The sequence below is a fragment of the Oncorhynchus kisutch genome, linkage group LG5 (assembly GCF_002021735.2).
Source record: "Oncorhynchus kisutch isolate 150728-3 linkage group LG5, Okis_V2, whole genome shotgun sequence".
Classification (NCBI taxonomy): domain Eukaryota; kingdom Metazoa; phylum Chordata; class Actinopteri; order Salmoniformes; family Salmonidae; genus Oncorhynchus; species Oncorhynchus kisutch.
Window position 1 is genome coordinate 45434864 of NC_034178.2, and position 14761 is coordinate 45449624.

A 14761-nucleotide genomic window follows, 5' to 3' on the forward strand; every position below is an offset into this window, starting at 1 on the left:
GTGTGCTACGGGTGGGTGCTGCTTTGTTGTTTTGGAATGCTGACTTTCCAAGCTAAGGTGACAAAGCCTACCATGGATGTTCCCAGTTACTTTGAATGTTAAAAATTATCGTGTTAGAACACTTAAAGCCTCAAAGGACAATGAAACTATTTTCAATACGAGTCCTTTCTGGCTCGCCACAGCAGTCAACTAGCTAGCTAGGTAGCTTTCTAGCACATTCAATAATTTGTCTGTAAGCAATACATGTTCTTGTCAACCGACTAACTAGCAAGCAACAAGATATGTAAAATAGCAGTCTAAAAACCACGAGGGCAAATAGATCACATTTGACCGTTAGACACAAGTCGCATGGCCAGGAATCAAATTTCTATTTGATTTCAAACCACCTTGGAAGGTCAGGGCCAGCACCACACAAAAGCGGTCGCTTAGGGTCCCCGGACACTAGGGGGCCCCCGACCCAAAAAGGTTTATACACATATACAGTACCAGCCAAAAGTTCGGACCCACCTACTCATTCGAGGGTTTTTCTTAATTTTTTACTATTTTCTACATTGTACAATAATAGTGAAGATCAAACTATGAAATAACACATGGAATCATGTAGTAACCAAAAAGGTGTTAACAGAACACTAAAACTTTACTTTCTCTGTCTCTTTGTCAGTTGGCCATTTCAGTACAACAGCTCAATTTCCCTGTCACTTTAATGTAGTGTTCCATTGATGTGTTAAAACCTTTCAGCCACGTTTTGTTTCAATGACAAGGCTGACAACTACTCTAGGCCGATTAAGGCAGAAATATAAAATGAAAAACACTATATTACATTTCAGAACAGATTTCACAACACATTAAGTGTGTGCCCTCAGGCCACTACTCTAATACCACATATCTACAACACAAAATCCATGTGTAGGTGTGTGTATAGTGTGTATGTTATTATGTGTGTGTCTGTGCCTGAGTGTGTGTCTCTTCACAGTCACCACAGTTCCATAAGATGCATTTTTATCTGGATTTAATCTGATTTTACTGCTTGCATGAGTTACTTGATGTGGAATAGAGTTCCATGTAGTCATGGCTCTATGTAGACTTAGGGACTGTGAAGAGACCTTTGGTGGCATATCTTGTGGAGTGGCATGGGTGTCTGTGCTGTTTGCTAGTACGCTAGACAGCTCAGTGTGTTCAAAGTGTCAATATTTCTCACAATTGGCCTGTTCTTGGCCAATTGTAATTTTGGCCAATTGTCATTGTAAAGTCCCTCTTTGTGGCACCCGATCGATCACACAACTGCAAGGTAGTCCAGGTGCGACATAACTAGGGCCTGTAGGGCCTGCCTTGTTGATAGCGTCGTTAAGAAGGCAAATCAGTGCTTTATAATGGACAGACCTCTTCCCATCTTAGCTACTGTTGCATCAATGTTTTGACCATGACAGTTTACAGTCCAGGGTTACTCCAAGTACTTTAGTCTCCTCAACTTGCTGAATTTCCACATTATTCATTACAAGATTTAGTTGAGGTTTAGGGTTTAGTCAATTATTTGTCCCAAATACAATGCTTTCAGTTTTTTATTTATATTTAGGAGTCAGTTATTTATTGCCACCCATTCTGAAACTGACTGCAGCTCTTTGTTAAATGTTGCAGTGATTTCTCTTTCTGTGGTAGCTGAAGTGTATAGTGTTGAGTCGTCAGCATACATAGACACACAGGCTTTACTCAGAGCCAGTGGCAGGTCATTAGTAAAGATTGAAAAAAGTAAGGGGCTGTTACTGTAATTTAATTATACCAATATGTATTCATTAATTGAATTCCCTTAATCTATTTTATGAGAATTTGTAAGATTCTTGTTTGCATAAAATAGACAGAGACCAGTCTTTTCAATAATAGGTAACAGAATTTATTCTCGGAGCGCGCTCCCACGTTACCACGAGCAACAGTTTATATACAATGACATGACGTCATTTCATTGCTTAACAGAATCCCCTCCTCTCGACCGGGACAAAGGGAACTTTAAAAGTTCATTCTGACCCCCCTAGCACATACACAGGACACGCATCACAACTGAATTAACTTTTGACTCCTCAACATTATCGATCACCACTTAGCTGACAGTTCTAATTAACAGAAAACCTAGGAATGCACTCACTGTCTTATCTATAACACTCCAGAGCTAAGTTTCGTTGGTTCAACCATAGGTAAACTACCTTATCTGTTTACTTAATGTTCATTAACTTGAATTACTCCTTGTCCGTGTGTTACGGTTTTCTAGGTGTGAAGGATAGTCGGACCAAAATGCAGTGTGTAGATTGCGATCCATGTTTAATGAATAATGTGAAACACGAATAAACACAAAACACTACAAAACAAAGAACGTAACGAAACCCGAAACAGCCTATACTAGTGAAAACTAATGCATAGACAGGAACAAGAACACTAAGGACAATCACCCACGACAAACTCAAAGAATATGGCTGCCTAAATATGGTTCCCAATCAGAGACAACGATAAACACCTGCCTCTGATTGAGAACCACTCCAGACAGCCATAGACTTTGCTAGATAACCCCACTAGCTACAATCCCAATACATACACACCAAAACACACCACAATACAAAAACTCCATGCCACACACTGGCCTGACCCAATACATGAAGAAAAACACAAAATACTTAGACCAGGGCGTGACAGAACCCCCCCCCTAAGGTGCGGACTCCCGAACGCACCTCAAAACAATAGGGAGGGTCCGGGTGGGCGTCTGCCAATGGTGGCGGCTCCGGCGCGGCACGTGGAACCCACTCAGTCAATGTCTTAGCCCCCTCTCCTCGCGTCCCTGGATAGTCCACCCTCGCCGCCGACCATGGCCTAGTAAGTCCTCACCCAGAACCCCACTGGACTGAGGAGCAGATCGGGACTGAAGGACAGCTCGGGACTGAGGGGAAGCTCGGGAGTGAGATAAAGCTCGGGAGTGAGAGGAAGCTCGGGAGTGAGAGGAAGCTCGGGAGTGAGAGGAAGCTCGGGAGTGAGAGGAAGCTCAGGCAGGTAGGTAGATCTACCAGATCCTGGCTGGCTGGTGGTTTCAGCAGATCCTGGCTGACTGGCAGATCCTGGCTGACTGGTGGATCTGGCGGATCCTGGCTGACTGGCGGATCCTGGCCGACTGGCAGATCCTGGCCGACTGGCAGTTCTGGCAGATCCCGGCTGACTGGCGGATCTGGAAGAGTCTGGTTGACTGGCAGATCTGGAAGAGTCTGGTTGACTGGCAGATCTGGAAGAGTCTGGCTGACTGGCAGATCTGGAAGAGTCTGGCTGACTGGCAGATCTGGAAGAGTCTGGCTGACTGGCGGATCTGGAAGAGTCTGGCTGACTGGCGGATCTGGAAGAGTCTGGCTGACTGGCGGATCTGGAAGAGTCTGGCGGATCTGGAAGAGTCTGGCTGACTGGCGGATCTGGAAGAGTCTGGCTGACTGGCAGATCTGGAAGAGTCTGGCTGACTGGCAGATCTGGAAGAGTCTGGCTGACTGGCAGACTGAAAGATCTGGCTGCTCCATGCTGACTGGCGGCTCTGGCTGCTCCATGCTGACTGGCGGCTCTGGCTGTACCATGTAGGCTGACAGCTCTGGCGGCTTCTTACAGACTGGCAGCTCTGGCGGCTCCTTGCAGACTGGCAGCTCCTTACAGACTGGCAGCTCCTTGCAGACTGACAGCTTCTTGCAGACTGGCAGCTCCTTGCAGACTGGGGCGGCGATATTCTCCAGGCTGAGCCCAGGGTCCTTCTCCGTTTAGGATTTCCTCCCATGTCCAGAAATCCTTATAGCGCATCTCCTCTTTGGGCTGCTCCTGCCTGTTGACACGCTGCTTGGTCCGTTGGTGGTGGGTGATTCTGTTACGGTTTTCTAGGTGTGAAGGATAGTCGGACCAAAATGCAGTGTGTAGATTGCGATCCATGTTTAATGAATAATGTGAAACACGAATAAACACAAAACACTACAAAACAAAGAACGTAACGAAAACCGAAACAGCCTATACTAGTGAAAACTAACCCAATGACAGGAACAAGAACACTAAGGACAATCACCCACGACAAACTCAAAGAATATGGCTGCCTAAATATGGTTCCCAATCAGAGACAACGATAAACACCTGCCTCTGATTGAGAACCACTCCAGACAGCCATAGACTTTGCTAGATAACCCCACTAGCTACAATCCCAATACATACACACCAAAACCCCAAGACAAAACACACCACAATACAAAAACCCCATGCCACAGGGCATGGGCGTGACACCGTGTCACACAATCCCTTCTGATGAACTCATATTGTTAATCAGATATAATAAAACAGAGTATAAGTTTACTTAGTTACAGTTCCATTTAAAATGATTTGTTCAGTCATTTAATCATAATTTTCCTAACAGGGGCCTAGACAGCTGCCCTGGGGAATGCCTGACTACCAGGATTATGTTGGAGAGGCATCCATTAAATAACACCCTCTGTGTGTTCTGTAAGAAAGGTAACTCTCGATCCACAATATTTCAGGGGATGTAAAGCCATAACACATATGTTTTTCCATCAGCAAATTATGATAGAAAATGTCAAAGTGGCACTGAAGTCTAACAAAACAGCTCCCACAATTTTTTATTATCAATTTCTCTCAGCCAATCATCAATAATTTGTGTAAGTACTGTACATGTTGAATGCCCTTTCCTATAAGCGTGCTGAAAAATTGTTAATTTATTTTCTGTGAAATAGCATTATCCAAAAGTTTACTAAGGGTTAGTAACAGGTTGATTGGCCAGCTGTTTGAGCCAGTAAAGGGTGCTTTGCTATTTTTGGGTAACGGAATGAATTTTGCTTCCGTCCAGGCCTGAGGGCACACACTTTCCTGAAGGCTTAGATTGAAGAGATGGCAAATAGTAATGGTAATATTGTTCGCTATCATCCTCAGTAATTTTCCATCCAAGTTGTCAGACCCAGGTGACAACAATAATTGTTTCTCTTCTTCCACACTCACTTTACGGAATTCAAAATTACAATGCTCATCTTTCATAATTTGGTCAGTTATGCATGGATGTGTAGGTTCATAATTAGGTTTTGGCATGTCATGCCTAAATTTGCTAATCTTGTCAATGAAAAAAATCATGAAAGTAGTTGGCAATATCAATGGGTTTTGTGATGAATGCGCCATCTGATGCAATGAATGATGGAGCCGCGTTCACCTCTTTGCCCAACATTTCATTCAAGGTTACAGTCATTTTCTTAATGGGTGCATGCTTATTAGTAACTGGAATAAGCAATTTCATAAATAAGTTTCATAAAGGTTCAACACCCTCAGTAACTAAATATCACCCTGCTACAGTACTAAACGGGCATCTACGTGCACAAATCCATGTAGATGCCAAGATAAGTGATGAAAAATTGTTCAGTGTGACAGTTTTACAATGTGTTGCTTTGCTGATGTAGCTGGATCGTTCCACGAAATGGGTGCCTTTTGGACATGTAAAGAAAATATCTCTTCTTTCAACATTCAATTGCATGGAAGATTTGTTTAACCTACAGAAAAATACTATTTCCCATCTCAGGTGTTATAATCTTATGAACTAAGTACAATTGAACTGCACTTGTTCCACAGTGTCTGTCAACCCTGTTATGGACACTAATGTAATTGCCTAACTATTTATTTGAGATAAATCCAACATTTTCTCATTGATCAAGTATCCCTTGTACAAATACACTCACATATAATATCACACTGATAAGGTTTACACTTGGACCTCTAACAGGTTTGATGATAACAAGGTTTGAGAAGAAGATCGGCCATTATTCCTCATGTGGTGAACAGCATATGGTGTTCATGAAATTAGGAATTCTACATAAATTCTACACATAATGAAAGTTAAATAAAATTCAGGTTTTCCTAACATTAATTGAGCGAACAGTTTGACCACCTCAACTATGATAAAACAATTATAAATAGACCAAAATGAGAGAAAATACTTCCTTCCTTTTCCACCATGCTTTTCAGAGGACCCAAATGATACCACCTGCTGTGAATAATTTAAATTGGTGGAATGGTCCATTATTTTAAGGGGTAAATTGAACGCATAACAGGGTTGGCCTCAATATAAATGGCAGACTTAAATGCATCAGTAATAACATGAATATAAATAATAATCTTCAGAAATGACTTTGTCAAAGCAGCAAAATAACTAGGTCTTTACGATGGATACATGTTGGGATTAATTGGGATGAAATATTGTTAGAAGTGACAGTGTTGATGGAGGGACAACTTTAGCAAGTCTTTATGATTAGAAATTCAGATTTTTTTTAATTATCCATGTTATCTATATTAAAGTGCACTTCATTTAAAGTTCCACCATGCAGAAATCGCTCCGCCATTTACTGGTTGCTAAAATTCAAATAGTTTGCCTAATTTCAGTTTATGTGACAAAACAAGCAAGTAAAGTGTAGAGAATCATTGTACCATCTAAACCGCTGAGAAATATATTTCCATAACCAATAATATTGTATTTTCAGCTGTTTTGAGCTGTTGTACAAAAACGAATGTAAAAGACGCAAAAATCTAAATTTAAGAACAGGAAGCATAGAAATAGCAAACATAGAACAGATCTACCTCTTCTTAGTCTTGCTTTCAATGAGAATGACAGATATATAACTCACATTGCTGTGTGAATTTTGTTGGTCAGCCCAAAAATTGCAGTACATGTTTCAGCTTTAATATAACAGGCTTTTAAAATTATATATTAAGAGCTCAGTGACTTTCAACGTGTCACCGTCATAGGAAGCCACCTTTCCAACAAGTCAGTTCGCCAAATTTCTGCCCTGCAAGAGATGCCCTGGGCAACTGCAAGTGCTGTTATTGTGAAGTGGAAACGTCTATGAGCAACAGCGGCTCAGCAGCGAAGTGGTAGGCCACATAAGCTCACAGAACGGGACCGCCGAGAGGTGAAGCGCATAGCGCGTAAAAATCATCTGTCCTCGATTGCAACATTCACTACCGACTTCCAAACTGCATCTGGAAGCAACGTCAGCACAATAACTGTTCATCGGGAGCTTCATGGAATGGGTTTCCATGGCCAAGCATCTGCACACAAGCCTAAGATCAAAATGCGCAATGCCAAGCATCAGCTGGAGTGGTGTAAAGCTTGCCACCATTGGACTCTGGAGCAGTAGAAACGCTTTCTCTGCAGTGATGAATCCCGCTTCACCATCTGGCAGTCCGACAGACAAATCTGGGTTTGGCAGATGCTTGGAGAATGCTACCTGCCCCAATGTATATTGCCTACTGTCAAGTATGGTGAAGAGGGAATAATGGTCTGGGGCTGTTTTTCATGGTTCGGGCTAGGCCCCTTAGATCTAGTGAAGGGAAATCTTAACTACAGCATACAATGACATTCTAGATGTGTCTGTGCTTCCAGCTTTGTGGCAACAGTTTGGGGAAGGCCCTTGTGGGCTGTCATTCTCAACATTAAAGACAGTTGTGATCCCAAATGTAATCCATGGAATGTAGACACTACTCTTCTCTTTTTAAAGTGTATGGTATAGTGTGCATTGTCTTTGGACTCTGTGGCACAACATACCTGTTTCCTCTCTCTCTCTCTCTCTCTCTCTCTCTCTCTCTCTCTCTCTCTCTCTCTCTCTCACACACCCATGGAAAATTGAGAAGACTCATAACTACATTAATTACTGTATTACTCGATCTATCGTCATACTTCATCACTTAATGAATTATCATATCAGCTATATTGGGTGTCAAGTATTATATGGATTATCAGTGGTTATTGCCTCTTAATTTCAAATCATCAATCATAATCGTATCTGTCATGCACAGTCTTAGGAGATCACACAGGACTTTTCTCCAAAGTGCCTCATCATACGAAAACACTGTACACATTCACCGACACATGTACACACACACACGTATGCATGCATATAAGCACACACATTCTACATATCTCTGATCTCTACAGTTGGGAAGTGTATAGTGATATACACTCCAGCTTTAAATTCACACTCGTCATTACCACAAATGTCTGTTCTTCTCATATGATTTTGTAACCATGGCAAGAGCTCAATAACTTTGTTGTCATGGTGACAAATCATTATGGGGTCTTGATAGAGGGGTGACAAAAATATATAGATGTACAGTACCAGTCAAAAGTTTGGAAACACCTAGTCATTCAAGGGTTTTCCTTTATTTTTACTATTTTCTACATTGTAGCATAATAGTGAAGACATCCAAATAACACATATGGAATCATGTAGTAACCAAAAAATGGTTAAACAAATCAAAATATAACCACACTTTGCATTGACAGCTTTGCACACTCTTTGCATTCTCTCAACCAGCTTCACCTGGAATGCTTTTCTAATCAGTTTTGAAGGAATTCACACATATTGCATGCTGAGCACTTGTTGGTTGCTTTTCCTTCACTCTGTGGTCCAACTCCTCAAAACCATTTCAATTGTGATGAGGTCGTGTGATTGTGGAGGCCAGGTCAACTGATACAGCACTCCATAACTCTCCTTCTTGGTCAAATAGCCCTTTCACAGCCTGGAGGTGGGTTGGGTCATTGTCCTGTTAAAAAAACAAATTATAGTCCCACTAAGCGCATACCAGATGGGATAGCATATCGCTGCAGAATGCTGCGGTAGCCATGCTGGTTAAGTGTGCCTTGAATTCTAAATAATTCACAGACAGTGTCATCAGGAAAGCACACCATCACATCTCCTCCTCTATGCTTCACGTTGGGAACCACACATGCGTAGATCATCAATTCCCCTACACAAAGGCATGGCGGTTGGAACCAAAAATCTCAAATTTAATTTGAACTCATCAGACCAAAGGACAGATTTTCACTGGTCAAATGTCCATTGCTCATGTTTCTTGGCCCAAGTAAGTCTCTTCTTATTATTGGTGTCCTTTAGTAGTGGTTTCTTTGCAACAATTCTTCCATGAAGGCCTGATTCAAGCAGTCTCCTCTGAACAGTTGATGTTGAGATGTGTCTGTTACTTGAACTCTGTGAGGCATTTATTTGGGCTGCAATCTGAGGGGCAGTTAACTCTAATGAACTTATCCTCTGCAGCAAAGGTAGCTCTGGGTCTTCCTTTCCTGTGGTGGTGCTCATGAGAGTCAGTTTCATCATAGCACTTGATGGTTTTTGCGACTGCACTTAAAGAAACTTTCAAAGTTCTTGAAATGTTCCATATTGACTGACATTCATGTCATAAAGTAATGATGGACTGTTGTTTCTCTTTGCTTATTTGAGCTGTTCTTGCCATAATATTGACCTGGTCTTTTACCAAATAGGGCAATCTTCTGTATACCACCCCTACCTTGTCACAACACAACTGATTGCTCAAACGCATTGATGGAAATAAATTCTACAAATTCACTTTTATGGCTTGGGGGCAGTATTTTGATGTCTGAATGAGAAGCGTGCCCAAAGTAAACTGCCTGTTACTCAGGCCCAGAAGCTAGGATATGCATATAATGTATTTGGAAAGAAAACACTGTAAAGTTTCCAGAGCTGTTAAAATAATGTCTGTGAGTATAACAGAACGGATATGGCAGGCAAAAACCTCAGGAAAATCCATCCAGGAAGTGGAATTTTTTTGATGTGGGTATTTTCAATTGAATTCCTATAGAGTATCTAATCGGTTAGGACCCAGATTGCACTTCCTATGGCTTCCACTAGATCTCAACAGTCTTTAGACATTGTTTCAGTCTTGAAATGAAGAAGAATGTGACCTTTCTGTCAGTGAACTGTAGAATCATGCAGTGCTGGTTTGCGTGCGTGACCGATTGCGCACCTTTTGTTGTTTTTCCTTTCTATTGAATACGCTATTGTCCGATTTAAATATGATTGATTATTTAGACAATTGACAACCTTAGGATGAATTATAAACATCGTTCGACATGTTTCTACAAACTTTACCGGTACTATTAGGATGTATTCGTCTGCATGTTTTGACCGCCTTTGAGCCAGTGGATTACTGAACAAAACGCGCCAACAAAACTGAGTTTTCGGGATATAAAGAGGGACTTTATCAAACATAACGAAAATGTATTGTGTAGCTGGGACTCTTGTGACTGCAACCATATGAAGATCTTCAAAGGGAAGTGATTAATTTTATCGCATTTTCTGACTTTTGTAATTCCTTTTACTTGGTTGTAAAATGTTTGTATGCTTTTGTAAGCGGGTCGCTGTCCTCAGATAATCGCATGGTATGCTTTCGCCGTAAAGCCTTTCTGAAATCTGACAAATCGGCTGGATTAACAAGAAGTTCATCTTTAAGCCGATGAATAACACTTCTATTTTTTATGAATGTTTATTATGACTATTTCTGTATTTTAAATTTGGCTCTCTGCAATTTCACCGGATGGTGAAAGGTCGAGGTGGGTCGCTAGCGGAACGCCTGCGCCAGAAAGGTTAATTGAAATGCATTCCAGGTGACTACCTCATGAAGCTGGTTCAGAGAATGCCAAGAGTGTGCAAAGTTTTCATTAAGGCAAATGATGGCTACTTTGAAGAATCTCCAATATTACATATACATGTATTTTGATTTCTTTAACACTTTTTTGTTTACTACGTAATTCCATATGTGTTATTTCATAGTTTTCATGTCTTCAGTATTATTCTACAATGTAGAAAATAGTAAAAATAACGAAAAACCCTTGAATGAGTAGGTGTGTCCAAACTTTTGACTGGTATTGCATTTAGAGAAAATCCCTAGTACTGACTTTACATTTCTAAAGCACTGTGCACAGCATGTCCTTAATTTAGTTAATGCATAGTAGTTGAGTATATAAAGATGCATGATACTTTAAAATGTTTATTTAAAATATGTCCTGCACTGTTAAAAAATAAAGACTCCCATCATTGTCTAGTGAAACCATGAAAAGTAGTGCACCTGAGCTGAGATCTGGTGTTTGGAGGGTGTTTGAATGTAAACCTAATGTAAGTGTTATGATGCACTGAATGGGTTTCCAAACCAAATGGAATTACTCTAAAACACACAAAGTGATTATTTAGTCTGAATATTGGTATTTTCAAGAGAGTGTTGTGAAAACCCTTTTGGTGTTTCAGTACATGTAAAAGGCAGCATCAAAACACAAACATAATGTTTTGGCAGCCTGTGTCTCTTATACAATCAAATGGTTTTAAAATGCAAATGGTTTATCGTGTATATATGGATTGATGAGGATTTTCAGTTAATATTTTGATTCCACTTTTAAAGAAGTAACTGGGAATTGTATTCTTTCCCGAGGGTAGACAATGGCATGAATTATAGGCTACAGTTGCCATTGTGATATTATAAAATATGTTACCATCAAAATGTTTAGGGTTATGTAAGGTATAGTAGAGGTAACATGTGCAGATGAAGTCAGAAGTTTACATACACTTAGGTTGGAGTCATTAATTAAAACTTGTTTTTCAACCACTCCACACATTTCTTGTTAACAGACTATAGTTTTGGCAAGTCGGTTAGGACATCTATTTTATGCATGACACAAGTACATTTTCCAACAATTGTTTATAGACAGATAAATATTTTTATTTCACCTTTATTTAACCAGGTAGGCCAGTTGAGAACAAGTTTTCATTTACAACTGCAACCTGGCCATTTCACTTATAATTCACTGTATCACAATTCCAGTGGGTCAGAAGTTTACATACACTAAATTGACTGCGCCTTTAAACAGCTTGGAAAATTCCATAAAATGGTGGCATGGCTTTAGTAGCTTCTGATAGGCTAATTGACATCATTTGAGTCAATTGGAGGTGTACCTGTGGATGTATTTCAAGGCCTACCTTCAAACTCAATGCCTCTTTGCTTGACATCATGGGAAAATCAAAAGAAATCAGCCAAGACCTCATAATGAAAATTGTAGACCTCTGCAAGTCTGGTTCATCCTTGGGAGAAATTTCCAAACACCTGAAGGCACCATTTTCTTCTGTACAAACAATAGTACAGTATGAACAAGTATAAACACCATGGGACCACGCAGCCGTAACACTCAGGAAGGAGACACGTTCTGTCTCCTAGAGATGAACGTACTTTGGTGCGAAAATTGCAAATCAATCCCAGAACAACTGCAATGGACCTTGTGAAGATGCTGGAGGAAACAGGTACAAAAGTATCCACAGTAAAACGAGACCTATATCGACATAACCTGAAAGGCCGCTCAGCAAGGAGGAAGCCACTGTTCCAAAACCGCCATAAAATGCCAGACTACGGTTTGCAACTGCACATGGGGACAAACGTTGTACTTTTTGGAGAAATGTCCTCTGGTCTGATGAAACAAAAATAGAACTGTTTGCCCATAACGACCATTGTTATGTTTGGAGGAAAAAGGGGGAGGCTTGCAAGCCAAAGAACATCATCCCAGCCGTGAAGCACGGGGGTGGCAGCATCATATTGTGGGGGTGCGTTGCTGCAGAAGGGACTGGTGCACTTCACAAAATAGATGGTATCATGAGGGAGGGAAATTATGTGGATATATTGAAGCAACATCTCAAGACATCAGTGAGGTAGTTAAAGCTTGGTCGCAAATGGGTCTTCCAAATGGACAATGACCCAAAGCTTACTTCCAAAGTTGTGGCAAAACGGCTTAAGGACAACAAGTGGCCATCACAAAGCCCTGACCTCAATCCTATAGAACATTTGTGGGCAGAACTGAAAAAACGTGTGCGAGCAAGGAGGCCTACAAATCTGACTCAGTTACACCAGCTCTGTCACGAGGAATGGGCCAAAATTCACCCAACATATTGTGGGAAGCTTATGGAAGGCTACCAGAAACGTTTGACCCAAATTAAACAATTTAAAGGCAATGTTACCAAATACTAATTGTGTGTGTGTTAACTTATGACCCACTGGGAATGTGATGAAAGAAATAAAAGCTGAAATAAATCATTCTCTCTACTATTATTCTGACATTTCACATTCTTAAAATAAAGTGGTGATCCTAACTGATTTAAGACAGGGGATTTTTACTAGAATTATATGTCAGGAATTGTGAAAAACTGAGTTTAAACATATTTGGCTAAGGTGTATGTAAACTGCCGACTTCAACTTTATAAACTGGGACTTCAGCACTGGTATTCATGTGAGAAGGTGGATGTGAACCCTGGTCTCCAGCTTGTCAAAACACAGCCATAATCCACTCAGACAGACTAAACTGAACCACCCTTGTTACACTGAACACATGAGGCCTTATTTCAAGTCTGAATAAGGCCTAGGGAGAATATTATTTTGTGGAAGTCCATCTTTTTTTCTGTGATTTCTTTATACGATTAGAAACAGGAGGAGACAGAGATGGGGTGAAAGTGGGATTAGCGGAATAGGAATTTAGCCCCTGACTTCTGGGCCAGTAAGATGGCAAAATTCTTTGGATTTTGACCAACTCAGCCACACAGCCACGTAACGTGTGAGGAACTTGGGCCCCCATATCAGCAGACAAATGTTTGGATTAAAGGCAAAATGTGAACTTCAAACATTGTACTGCCTTACTGTTTATAATTCCCCTAGTCTGGGCATGGAGGTGGAAAGAGGGTATTCATGTTAGGTGTGCCCTCTAGGAAACTGTATGGTCAAGTATAAAAACAGGCACATTTGTGGACACCCTCCCCTGGCAGATGTATTTACTGCTAAATCTCTCTCAGGTTGGAACAGTGGCCATTGTGGAATAGAGTAAGATGAGGACTGTGTCGTGAGGTCGATTTCTCCGAGAATGGCAGAAGTGTATACCAAGTTTGAATCTGACGGTGCAAAGCAAAGATGAGAGTAAGAAGGGAGGTGATGAGGACACTGGATGGACTACAGTTGCTAAAGGACAGATACCATGAGCTAAAATTACAGTTAAAATGCTGTCTAGTAAGTCTACTTCTCATGGCACAACTATTTCACAGTTTGTAAGAGTGCGGTTTGAGGATAAGAAGATGTACCTGGGAGATCTGTTTAATGTTCCCAGGATGGTGACGAAAGTGTTGCGATCTGTGTAATCTGTGAGGGTGACCGGAAGTGTAATTTTGTAGATTTCTTTGTGTGTGTCAGCAGAACAAAAGGACTGTGCATTGCACCTCACCCGAATCAAGGAGAAAAAGGTGACGAAGGAGGACACCGATCATTCTCTGTGGAAGTTGGGGCTGAGAAAATCAAGATGAAAGTTCCTAGAGTAGTTGGGGCTCGACGATTGACACATATGTTCAATGGAAAGGAGTACGTCTGTGTTACTGTTGTTTTGGTGAGTCACTCCCTACACATGTCAAGATAGGATATGTGAGTTACCCTGTGAGGGCATTTGTTCCCAGGTTGCTGCAGTGTTCCTACTGCAAAGCATTTGGGCATATGTCAAGTGTATGCAAAAGAGTATGACTTGAGTGTTTATTTTCCTGCGGAAGATGATGATGTGGAATGCCGCAATTGTGGTGGGATTCATGCAGATGAGTTCCCTGAATGTCCTATAAGGGTGAAGGAGGCAGAGATTGCTAGGATAAGAGCTGTTCAGCATATCTCCTATGCTGAGGCAGAAAGAAAAGTTAAAGAATGCTCTAGTGGTTTTGTTGCTGTGGAGACACGGTAGTCCAGTGCTGATGGAGAGAGGTCTGTCAGTGATAAAGAGATGCTCTGTTTTTTTGGCACCACACTCCACAAAGCAAGTCCTAGTGACTAGTTTAATCTTATCTTGATTATTGCCCAGTCATGTGGTCAAGTGCTGCAAAGGACCTAGTTAAGCCGCAGCTGG